Consider the following 13,912-nt stretch of genomic DNA (forward strand, 5'->3'; position numbering starts at 1 on the left):
CTTAGGAAAATATTTGGGGCTAAAATGGATGAAGGTACAGAAGAATGGAGAAAGTTACACAACGTAGAACTGCACGCATTGTATTCTTCACCTGACATAATTAGGAACATTAAATCCAGACGTTTGAGATGGTCAGGGCATGTAGCACGTATGGGCGAATCCAGAAATGCATAGAGAGTGTTAGTTGGGAGGCCAGAGGGAAAATACTTTGGGGAGCCGAGACGTGGATGGGAGGATAATATCAAAATGGACTTGAGGGAGGCGGGATATGATGACAGAGACTGGATTAATCTTGCACAAGATAGGGATCGATGGCGGGCTTATGTGAGGGCGGCAATGAACCTCCGGGTTCTTTAAAAGCCATAAATAAGTAAGTTAGTTTCTTGGGAATACCAAATTCAATAAGAATATTACATAAAACTTCTCTCTTAACCGAGTCATATGTTTTTTTTTTAAATCTATGAATAACTGATGTACTGAACTCTTACACTCTCATTTTTTCTCTCCAATATCTGTCGAATACAAAAAAATATGATCAATAGTCGGTCTATTACGCCTAAAACCGCACTCATGATCTCCAATAATTTTATCTTTATATGGAGTTAATCTTCTCAAAAGAATATTGAGCAAAATTTTGTATGACGTCAACAAAAGTGATATTCCTCGAAAGTTATTACAGTTAGTCTTGTCCCCCTTCCTAAACATAGGTACAATTATGGACTCCTTCCATTGTTCTGGTACAATTCTCTTTTCCCAAACAGCAACAACAAGCTTATAAATTTCGTTAGATAATGCGCTTCCACCCTCTTGTATTAATTCTGCTGGAATTTGATCGATACCTGGAGACTTGTACTTTTTCAGATTTTCAATCGCAGGTGGTAGCGCGTTTGCCTGCTGACACGGGGTTGCGTTCGGACGTTGGTTCGAATCCCGCTTGGACTGATTACCTGATTGGTGTTTTTCCAAGGTTTCATTCAGCCGTAAAGCGAATGTCTGGTAATCTATAACGAATCGTCGACCTTATCTCGTCAAAGAGCATTTCGATCTCACCAATTCCACTGACGCAAAATCCAGTAGTTTATACAGCGTCGTTAAATAACCAAGTAAAAAAATGGTGTAATATGAATAAAAGTTTTAAATACAATTAATTGTATTCTTTTTACAAATTATTTAAATCTGAGTACCATTTTCTGAACAGAAGAGAATAATATTTCGAGGACGTGTCTTTATTTAATGTGCCTATTTTGTAATTTGCGAGAGTATTTTTGGGGTCTAAACCAGGGCCGGGCATGGGAGCGGCTCCATTTAGCGAGCCAGAGCTGCTCTCGCTCCGCAAGGCACTTCAATTCCAAGCCGGAGCAGAACGCTCACGCAGTGGCGGACTCGCATTACAGCTACCTTCCCTGCATTAATATAACAAGAGCCACGGTTGTTCTAGTCATTCAGTCTGTCAGTACATAATAGTTTATAAGGATATTACATCAATCCATTGTACATTACAGACTTTATAACACTCTTATTAATTTAATGGAATAAACTTCGCTCTATGCACACACACAAATCATTAGGCTTATTTACATAACCCATACGCACATACTGCAATGTCCTCACCACGGTTCTACGAGAAGGCGTATGGCTTCCACTTCCCCTACTTGCTGTGGACAGAGTTCATCTGCCAATATAATTAAACATCGCTTGATGAATTCACCTTCGTTGAATATTTTCAATTCCTTTGCAATTTCATGGCAAATTTTGTAGCTAATTCTCATAGCCGATTCACTAAATGCATTATTATCATCCTGTTAATATATAATATAATATAATATAATATAATATAATATAATATAATATAATATAATATAATATAATATAATATAATATAATATAATATAATAATAATATAATATAATATATGATACGATATGGTATGATATGATACGATATGGTATGGTATGATATGATATGATATGATATGATATGATATGATATGATATGATATGATATGATATGATATGATATGATATGATATGATATGATATGATATGATATGATATGATATGATATGATATATGATATGATATGATATGATATATGATATGATATGATATATGATATGATATGATATGATATGATATGATATATGATATGATATATGATATGATATGATATATGATATATGATATGATATATGATATATGATATATGATATGATATATGATATGATATGATATGATATATGATACGATACGATACGATATCATAAACTGTAACATTCTATACTGTGATATAACATAATACTTATATAATTTAAAATTATATATTACTAAATGTATAATAACTTATAATGCAATATAAATATCAAGTAGATACTCTGATATAAAGTACCTGAGAAACATTTTCTTTAAGTAGTTGTATTAATTTATGGCGTTCATTACCAATATATTTGTCTTATTCAGTAGCATGTTGTAAAGAATAATGCCGTTGGATATTGAACTTCTTAATCAGTTAGGTTATATTAAAAAAATACTGCATTACTAATGTCATTTCGGAATATTCTGTGATACAGTACTTATCATCATCATTATCATGTTCATCAGCCGCTTTAAGCTCGATTGACATTATACGTCACATCACCGTCACATCACGGACCAGCAGCGTTGCATCAAAACATTGTACAATGCGTTTTGTATGGTAGCGTTCACATATACAGGCAACGTCACAGCCCATCAACTGCACGGACCGTCTGGGATTCTCGAGGAGAATGTTTTGATGTGACGTGGACGGTTTGATAGCGTGAATTGTTTATGCTTTCTTCTTCCTCCCTGTTATTTATACTCGCTTTAACATCTTTGGTCATATTGCTAGTATCTTTTGATTGAAATCCGAAGGTCTGTTCTATTGTTGTGAACTAGATGGTGACTATATGTATTACTGATTTGTTATGAATATGATTTCCGTTGTGACGAATTTCTTCTCGAATTACACGAGATCCTGATATTTCGGACTTCGTGAACCCAAAATTTGTTATAATCTGACCGTCTTACTGTATGATGAATGAGGCCGATTCAATCTTTTCAGGTCCAGAATGCAAAGTGAGGTGGATTTCATTAAGGGATCAGTTTAGAAAGGCATTAAAAAAGAGGAAGACTAAGAGCGGACAGGCAACCAACACCGAAAAAAAATGGAAATATGAAGATTATATGTTATTTCTGATCCCGTTTATTAAAGAAAGAGAAACTATAGGAAACGTTGAACCTCAAGGCAGTGACGATTCGAACAATCAAGGAGAAGAAGAAAGTTTGAACAATGATACAAATGAAGAGACTGCAGAGATTGGTGCTTCACATCCACAGGACTTAAGAAAATCAGTACTGCCAGAAGCAAGAATACTGATCCTCTAGTTACAGGGTCACAAAGGCGTCTAAAGAAAAAGGTGCAGGAGAAGGAAACAGCGTCATCTCTCGTTATGAAATATTTATTAGAAAACAATGAAAAATAAAAGCAATTGACGTCTACCTGCAGTGCGGACCCAATAGATGCATTTTTCAACGGCATAGCTGCCACAGTGAAACAATTTTCACCATTAAGACAAAATCTGGCAAAATAAAAAATTTTCAATATAATTTCTAATCTTGAATACGAAGAAATTCAAGAAAGGATGTTCCAGTCCCAAAGCAATGAGCAGCCTTCGATTTCTTCAGCACCACCAGCTCACTATCAGCATCCCGTGCTGCAGCACAATCAGCTGCAAACAGATAGGGTTTCTTATAGGATGACCTCAACTACGTCACATGATCTGACAACTATGCAAACACCGTCGCCTACACCATCACACGTGTCAGGAATATCATCAGTTCAAACCTACTATTAAAAATTTTCCCTTGTGGAATAATTAACGTTTTCCTGTGAGTGATTTTATGCAAGGAATGACAAACAATAATTTGTTCTAATTGACATAATTACTTTTCCACTTCATTGTTTAGACTACAATCTAGAAGGACTTACCTTAAACAAACCATCAACTTTTCTTTTGCTGAAATTGCTTCTCTAAATGTTGTGTTTTGTTTTTGTATTTGTATTTCTATTTTTTGAAGCAAAATATAAAACATATTTTGACATTCTAAAATACTTATAGAAGCAACTTTCATCATCCTCCAACTGTCGGTATAGTGTATGATATTCACCTATATTCTTCCTCTTTCTGAGCATTTCTTTCATCCATATTCTGTTTCGTTTTCTTCTTACGGCCTCTTCTTCGTCCAACAAGACAGCAATCATCTCAAGTTTTTGTTTGCTAAATATCGGCATTGTTCGAGAGCACAGTTCCTACAGTCTTGATGGCGGCAAACTGACGGTCACTTGCAGTTAAATGTGAATGAGTCTGCATTGGACGGTGATGGTCCGTGACGGTGATGTGACGTATAATGTGAATCGAGCTTTAATGTATGAGCGGAAGCTCCGTCTTCAAAGTTCGCCATCATATTGCAGAGTCACCACTGTACCGACACTGATGCTGGGTTGCAAGAAACCTGTTCCATAAATTGCTATTCTCTCGTTAAGTAACGGACCTTTAAACTATTCCAGTCTTTAAAGTATAGGTCGTTGCAAATGTGATATTTAACGATCTGTTAGCTATTCCTTCTTTAACCGGAAAAGATTCAAAACGACAGAGCCATCGTAGCTGGCGCAAATAATTCGCTTATTATACGTGCGTGTCGCTATGGTAATATTGTGTTTTTGGATAGTCACTGTTTTCAAACTTTGCATGTCGAAGACAGGCATCAAATTCTGGTCTAAGTCAACAGACAACGATTCTTGGTACAGATTGATAGAGAAAGAACCCTTCCTGTTTCGGTGATACATCTCATTCAAGTGTCGACTAGGGCTTTGAATTTTCATATGGCTAACAGTCTATGCACCAATAACGTTGCGAAAATTGCAAATTGAGAAGAAATCCTGTTTTACTGTTTGCACAGAATTTTCTTGAGGCATAGTAACGTATTGTTCTCTCATTCTTGCAATGCAGTCACACGTCTTATTATTCTACAAACTATAGATTTATAAAAGTGAATATGATCCACTATCACATTCTGAAACGCTCCTATTGCGTAATAGCGCAAGACAGTCAACAGCTGTTACTTGCTGATACTGTCGTACTGTGTGCGATTTGTTTTCCAATATGATGCCCTATTTCATGCAAGAGAGCCATGAATGTCTCTTTCGATAATCTAAATCTAACCTTAAAATCAATATTATCATATTCTTCTAGAGAATTCGATCTGTCTTTCAGTATTCTTGGTCTTCGTAGATGTCGTACCATACCAAACATAACCTCTACGTCAAACGATACTATAATAGTAATAAAATTATTTTATTCACAAAACTTTTCCTATACACACATGAATCTCGAGTTCATTGTGATATGTATATTACATTTTACTTACCGATACCTGTTTCTGATGATAACATATCCAAGAAATTACTTAATATTGTCAAATACAAAAACAAGCAATATACGTACAATATGGCGGCTAACGATTCGTTAACAGTTTACACCTCCGATTTTCGACCTATAGTTTACAGACTGCTTTAACGAACCAATAGCTTTAAAGGTCGTTCTTGCAACGCTGACTGACGCTAAATGAACAGTTATAGGACCAATAGCGTTTAACGAACCTATAAATGCTTTCTTGCAACCCAGCATGAATGACGTACAGTATGCATACGTCACCACGCTCGCAAGGACCGCTCTTTAAAGCACACAGCGCTCATTTCTCAGAATCACGTAATGTGCCCAGCCCTAGTCTAAACATACATCTTTAGTGCCTTAAAATCCTAAGTCAGTTATGTCTTGTGGCACATCTCCATTATACTCAGTTTTTAAACAATGGCTGAACCTGAGGCTATAGTTCAGAATATCGGAATATACTCTTCAACTACTGTAGCATGATATGGCTTCCATAAAAAATGTCTTTGTGTCCAGATTGTGATCTTCCTTTCTGAACAATATCCCACGATTAAAAAATAAATAACCTCAGTCTTTACTTCAATAAGTGTATAATCACAGGGATGTTAATACTCCATGCAGTAAAAACGTGGAAGTGTCTTTTCCTTATTAAGAGTTCTATAATTAATGCCAATATGCACAGATACATTTAGTGATTATATTACTCTATCTGAACTAAGACAAAGGATTTATGCTTAAATGTAAACCATTTTTACACAATTTTCACATAACTCGTTTCAGGAAACGGTAAACGATCTGGAAAACTGAAGGACGAATGGGCGGAGCAAGAGAGAATGCAAATTTTTTGCGGATTGGATAATCGAGTGGGCATAGGATTGCCAGGACGCTCCATTATTTCACCACAAGGCGTAATTGAATTGCAATCCAGTTTTGCACAGTTGCAATGTTTTCGAGGAAAGTCCTGTTTCAGCTATGAAGACTGCGGTCGAGGCAACGTTGTCATTATTATTTTATACTGCACATTGCCTTACTTTCCCTATTTCTAAGGCTATATGCCTACAACATTTTATAGTAACATAATTTTTGTGTTTACTTCAGAACTATCACAGACATATTTAAGGCTGTTCATCTTTATTGGATATAGTCTACAAGTTTATTTAAATGTCAGGAACTTTCGAAATGGCTGGAACTTAATTAAAGTCAAGTTTTACACAAAAATGAAAAAAAAAATCCATTAATTCACAAAAAAAAAAGTGGAGTTTAAACGTCACGGTACTGATCTCAAATGGTTTTATTTAAACTATTTAGTTGAAGTTCAGTAAAAAAAAGTAACAAACCAAAGCTATTGTTGTTGATTCCTCAAATATTGCTCATGTCGCGTAGAAGTGAGATTTGTAATGGAAAGTCCTGACTTTGAAACTCATTAAGCTTGTTATTCTTCTGGGACCGAACACACCACAACGAGAAGGGCCCGGAGACGCCACATCGGGAAAGCGCCGCAGACGCCACAACGGGAAAGCGCCGCAGACGCCACAACGGGAAAGCGCCGCAGACGCCACAACGGGAAAGCGCCGCAGACGCCACAACGGGAAGAGACAGGAGTCACCACAACGAGAAGGGACCGGAGACGCATCGACGGGAAGGGACCGGAGACGCCACAACAGGAAGAGACAGGAGAAACCACAACGGAAAGGGACAGAGACACCACAACGGGAAGGGACAGAGACACCACAACGGGAAGCGATCGGAGACGCTTTGACGGGAAGGGACAGAGACACCACAACGGGAAGCGATCGGAGACGCTTCGACGGGAAGGGACCGGAGACGCCACAAGGGGAAGGGACCGGAGACGCCACGACGGGAAGAGACCGGAGACGCTTCGACGGGAAGGGACCGGAGACGCCACAACGGGAAGAGACAAGAGACGCCACAAGGGAAGAGACAGGAGTCACCACAACGAGAAGGGACCGGAGACGCCACAACGGGAAGGGACCGGAGACGCCACAACGGGAAGAGACAAGAGACGCCACAAGGGAAGAGACAGGAGTCACCACAACGAGAAGGGACCGGAGACGCATCGACGGAAAGGGACCGGAGACGCCACAACAAGAAGAGACAGGAGAAACCACAACGGGAAGGGACCGGAGACGCCACAACGGGAAGGGACCGGAGACGCCACAACGGGAAGGGACTGGAGACGTAAGTATAAGTAAATTAGCAGTTAAAGTCAAAATAATTTAAGGAAATCCGTCTCATACCTGCCTTCTTAAGGGGGACTATACAGGTTTGAACACTAAATAATTAGGAAAATTCAATATTTTTTCTCAGCAGCTAATTACGCTTTCTACTTGCATTTTGACACGTTGAATATTCACTGCTTTTGCAATTATAGGCTATTTTAGGATTTACTAAAAGTTTCACCATAATGAGCAATTATCATAACAACAAAGTGGCCGTTTTTGTGCACTGATGTGCCGTTTTTATGATAATGTTAGCAAATATGAATATTTCTAAACCATTCTTTTCTATTTATTCCTGAATGTCAAATGAACAATATGAATTACAATCTTCGAAACGTGAAAGTATTATTTTTATTTCTTATGAGAAGTTACATTTTTAAAGTTTGTTAGGTGGAAAAATTAAGAAAAAATAAACTATACATATTACAGCAATAATTGCAGTTTAACGTGTTCACAAGTATGAAAGACAATTGCATGTAAAATTTTACTGCGGTATCTTAAAACCTTACTGAGTTGTCGCAGAAACGGTATTGAAAAAATATTGTATATGTCGTAAAGATTCCTTCATTGACATAAAGATAAATATTCAATCTTCATATAAAAATAAACTGAAAATATATTTTTTTACCCTCAAACCTGTATATCCCCCTTAAATAAAATTGTTGCTGTAACTGTCAGATATAAAAATCTATATTTTTAGTGATACGTTTTATGCGGTATCTTTATATAACTCAGGTAGATACTCGTATGTTTGTCTATTAACGCAGAAAAAGTCTAATCTTATTTCAGCCATTCCGATATTTTCTTGTCAAGAAAAAAATTACGTTCTATTTCCTGCAGATTTGTAAATTTATAGTGTAGAAAGCAACTATGGGTTGAGTTTCTTGTGCAGACGTCAGTTGCTCCCGAAATCCCATCCTTTCACCGACGTATTGTAATAGATTTTTAACATCCTCTGAAGTTATTTATAAAACGAAATCACTATGGTATACAGATTAATGCACAAAAATTAATTATCTCATGACAGTACCATTTCAAGAACAATTAACTAGTTACGTCATTATTGCTTGAAATTCAGTCGGATCTGGTTGAGTCACCTACCGGAGTAAAAGTTGTCTTCCCTGCCGCTGGAATAACTTATCTGTGAATAATAATCGGCCTTGGCAGTAACGAGACCCACGTGCGTCGGGCCGACAATTCATTACCAATGTGAAACCTGAAGACAGCATGAACAAGCGTGCAGGGATTAACGGCAATTAACTATTTAACGTCAGTTTAAAACAGGCAGTTTTGACAGATGAAAAGATTATGTGGCGACTATGTAACAACTGTTGAATGAGAACGGACGAGAAGGCAGTTCTTTGAGAAAGAATACGGCAAAACCGTTGAGACTTCCACAATTTTCACATCAGGGGCTGCAAGGAATCGAACCCTAATTATCTTTGTGAACAATCCTGAAAGGACTGAGCTGCGGTTTTCTGTTCCTGGATTAATGAATGAAAATTAAGAGTAATAGTTTTTACAACACAATAGTAGCGATAGTGTTTTGTTAATCCGATTTGTTTGAAATTGATCATGGATACTAAGTTTGTTAGTAGTAATGGACATACCAAGTTTCAACTTTCTAAGTAAAATATTTCTGTAAATAATAATAATTTTATAAAACTTTATATCGTTTGATATAAAATGCTCCATGCACTGTATTGTAAGAAATTTTCATTATTTCTTTTTATTCATATGTTCAGAGAAGGTATATAAATAATGATAAGTATTAGTTTATTATGGGAATAATACAGTAATACAGTTATCTTGGTTTAAATTTCATACTTTTAAGGACACAAAATCAAAAATTAACATCGGAATATCAAAATAAAGATAATAAAAATGGAAAAAACCAAATTTTCATTTTTTCTTCAGTTTTGTTCGAAAATTTCACCTTTGCCTCCCCTTAACGATGTTGTCAACCGGTGAAGTTTTTTCGAAATTCAACGTAGGAACGAAATGGTCGACAAATTTTGCCCGAGAGAGTGAATTTTCTTACGTCAGTTCTTTGAGTCGGGCACATTATTATTATTATTATTATTATTATTATTATTATTATTATTATTATTATCATCATTTATTTATTTAATCTGACAGGATTAAGGCCATAAGGCCTTCTCTTCCATCCCACCAGATAGCACGTATGATCTTCTTTACCATAAGAGAGCTTATAGTCCTCTACCGCCGGACTCCATTAGGATCTTAAGTCAGAAGAAACTGAATCATGTTCATCAATTAAGTCTAGAAATATAAAGTCAATTTCCTTTAGAATACTGTCGAAGTTAATGTTACCAATTGATACGTTTAGTCTTGTTCAGTCAAATGCCCGAAGAAAGATTGTAACCTCATAAGTGACACCAACAAAGCATCACTGATTAGGGCAGGGGTTCCCATCCGGTGTGTCGCACAGCCCCATGGAGTGTGTGGCGAAATTTTGGAATTGAAAAATAAATTTTATGCCACCCAGAAAGTCTCTTTATAATGCATTTTTTATTTACAACGAAGTCTTTGATATGATACATTTTATTTGAGACAAACTTTACCAATAAAACCTGAATACCTGCAACACTCAGTTTAATTTTTCTGCCTGGCGATAATTCGAATAAAAGTGAACACCTGAAACAATGCTTAGGAATTAATTTATTCTTCCCACTAATAAAAACAGAGTTTAAATCGTCAGAATATATTGGCCAGTTTCAGTAGATACGTGTGAGCGGGTGATAGTGCGACTATTTCATCAAAAGTGCTTTATTTAGATTTTATCATGGACAAATTTTTAATTCGAAAAAGACAATCTGAATCAAGTTCTGGGTTAAATGACAGCAGTGCTAATTCAAATAATGCGAGCGAAAATTCCCTCTAGGGTTCACAAAAACGTACTGCGTTTCGTAAATATAGTGATGAATATTGCAATACGGTTTTAAGTGACGTGGAGATGAATATAAACAAAATCTCGAGTGTCTTAATATGCGGAAATGTTTTGTCAAATCAGTCGATGGTGCCGAATAAACTAAAAAGACATTTAGAACTGCCGTTTTCAACGTCATACTTGTGTGAATCAGCATTTTCTACCATGAAAATAGTGAAATATAAATAAAGGAACAGACTTGTGATGATGATTGCATTCGCCTGTCAACAAACGTATAGATAAACTCTGCGCAATCCACCAAGCGCAGACTTCACATTAATTTTAATTGGTGAGTTTTCAAAAACGATAATAAAAATCTTTTATGCTCGACCATGCCGAAATGTAGTAATTATACACCTGTTAGTAGCCCTTTAATGCACCTCATTAAAGTACACCTGTTCATTATAGTTCAGTTGTTCAGCCAATGAGAAATCACCATTGTACCATTATAAAAGCGCAAGTATCGATTATTCTCGAATATGCAATCGAAATACAACTAGCGAAAAGTCACGGAGGTTGGAAATCCAATACTGTCGCAGAAGGTTATGTTCTGTTACTATAATAATAAGCGTTAATTGTAAATAATATTCAAATAAATTCAATTTGTCATCTCGTTTTTCAATTCTAAATCAATTTCCAGGTTATATCAAGACTAATGTTCCTGTTATTCTCTAGATTATATCAAGGTCAATGACATTCGTTCCTCGGAAAAAATCAATACTTCCGCGTCTGCGCGTATCTCACAATTTAGGTCAGTTCCGCTCCTCACTTACATAACCATAACATGAATACTTATGAATAATTTCAAGTTAGAAATATGGTCGAGCATAAAAAGTCATATGAAACTTGCCTATAATGGTAATTAAGACGCTCGTATGAAAATTATGAAACGAGCGCAAGCGAGTTTCATAAACAAACATAGGTCTACTCGCGCCTTAATTACTACCATTATAGGCTCGTTGCATAATGTACTATTATCAGACACCCAGCATAGATAGGCTGGGATTTTTGACACATACCTTTGTCTTTTCTAATGCCACTCAAGTTGCTTTTTTTTTTTTTTTTTAAGATTGCGTGTTAACATCGACCTATCTACAACATTGGATGTCCGACACTACATATAAGTTATGCAAATCTAGTCTTTCAGGTGAAACTCCCTGTAAAGCAGATTTGAATAATTTCAAGGAAAAAATTGTTCCGGGGCCGAGTATCGATCCCGGGACCTCTGGTTGAACGTACCAGCGTTCTACCACTGAGCTACCCGGGAACTCCACCCGACACCGTCTCAACCTTTCATGCGTTACTGTGTACGTTAACAGAAAACCACAATTCCAAGTCACACAGAGATTGTGTGCACTCGTTATGGGTCTCTGGCGTTTCGTCAGCCCACGCGAGTTGTGTGGATATAAAGGGAAAGGTTGAGACGGTGTCGGGTGGAGTTCCCGGATAGCTCTGTGGTAGAGCGCTGGTACGTTCAACCCCGGAACAATTTTTCCCTTGAAATTATACATATAAGTTGTTTCCAGTGCTTTTTTTTTTTTGGCGGAACGCGCTGGAACGGCGTTCGGGCACATTTTTGTTGCATTTTACACCATGGAACTGAAATATGTGTGAATAACAATGTTTTTAATGTATTTCTTCTTTGAATTTTGCTTAGACCTTGAAAGTGTTAGTTGAACGAAAAGGAGATTCTCGTGTAGTGAACAGTAATCATTTCCCCGTCCGCTATAAAATATTCTACACAGAGTTCCACCATCTTTTTCTGCAGAAGAAAAGCACTGCTTGTTAGTATTATATTACTATTAATAAAAACAAATGTATCGCGATATCGTGGGCGTTCAGTATAGAGTGTCGTCAGTCAAAAAAGATTGGGAACCACTGGATTAAGAACTATGCCAGGAGATAGTGAGGTAGGGTGGACAGTTCCTTTTCCCTCTCCACTGCATACATCGCTGACTAGTAACATATTACTAATCAGAGTTTTATAGTCTTAAAATTACGTATTGGTATTCATGTTTTTATTGTTCACTTTACTGCCTTTGTTACTTATCTTGTACTGCCTCTTTAAAATGACTTCATGCTTGTAGAGGTCTTTAAATAATTAAATAAATAAATATTGTTATTTCTACATGCGGTCATCACATAGTTTGCTTCGAGGCACGAACATTAACAAATTGCGAAGTGTTAGCAAAGTAGCATTAGAAAATTCTGTCTTCCTTATTGCTTATTCAATGTCAAGGTAGACGGAGCTAAATTACAAGTGTAAAGCACCATCATGGCATAGAAAGCAAATATATATGCAAATAGTAATTTAAAATTCTTGCGAAATGCACAAGTGACAGAACAATGCTAAACAAAATGAAAGTAGGCTATAAAATCCTGCAAACAGAGTCATCATGACGCGGAAGTACTGATTAATTATGTTCCCTGTTACCTGTTACATAAAATTGCGACGTTTGAATGTAATCTGTTGATCACTGAAGATACATGATTTAGTCTCATTCATAAAAACCGTTTTAAGTAATTTCCAAAGATACGTTAAGGGAATAAAAGTTATTGTCACGATGATGGCATGCACTTTCTCATTACGCGAGGTATAGGGAGAATGCACTGTGATAACTTTTGAGACTTCAATGTAAACACACATTTTGAACACATCTAATACCGAACAAATAGTTCTGGTCATTCCACCCGTCTGTGTACACTAATTTGTCTTCAAATGCTTGAAGGATATTGTTCAAGTTCAGTATGAATGCATTTATCCGGGAAAATATATCACAATATTATCAATAAATTAATGTTTGTTTAGTCAACTGTTCGAAGACAGGTTTGAACCTCATAAGCGACACCAATAAGGTATAACTCATGAGGCAACTAAGCCAGAAGATAATGGAGTAGGGTGGCCAGTTCCTTTTCTCTACCGCACACATTGCTGACTGGAAACATAGATTACACTAATCAGACTTCAGAGGTATACAAAAAATTTTATTGTTCTTCCTCTGACACATATAGTCAAATGAGATGTACAGTCCGCGTCACAGTTCTTGGCGTGTGAAATAAGTAACGGGAACGTTAACTGGGAGTGTTTTACATTATTTGTCGTAGTCAGTCTGACAACTGTGTTTGGCATATGGCTGATGTGACGTGTGTAGGAAGTGGTACCATTCTCAGCTGCATTATCAACATGCTCACAAACAGGGTACTATATATCTAGGATACATGCCAAAAACGCTGGCGTCAGTTATACTGCCTGAT

The sequence above is a fragment of the Periplaneta americana genome, chromosome 15 (assembly GCF_040183065.1).
Source record: "Periplaneta americana isolate PAMFEO1 chromosome 15, P.americana_PAMFEO1_priV1, whole genome shotgun sequence".
Lineage (NCBI taxonomy): Eukaryota > Metazoa > Arthropoda > Insecta > Blattodea > Blattidae > Periplaneta > Periplaneta americana.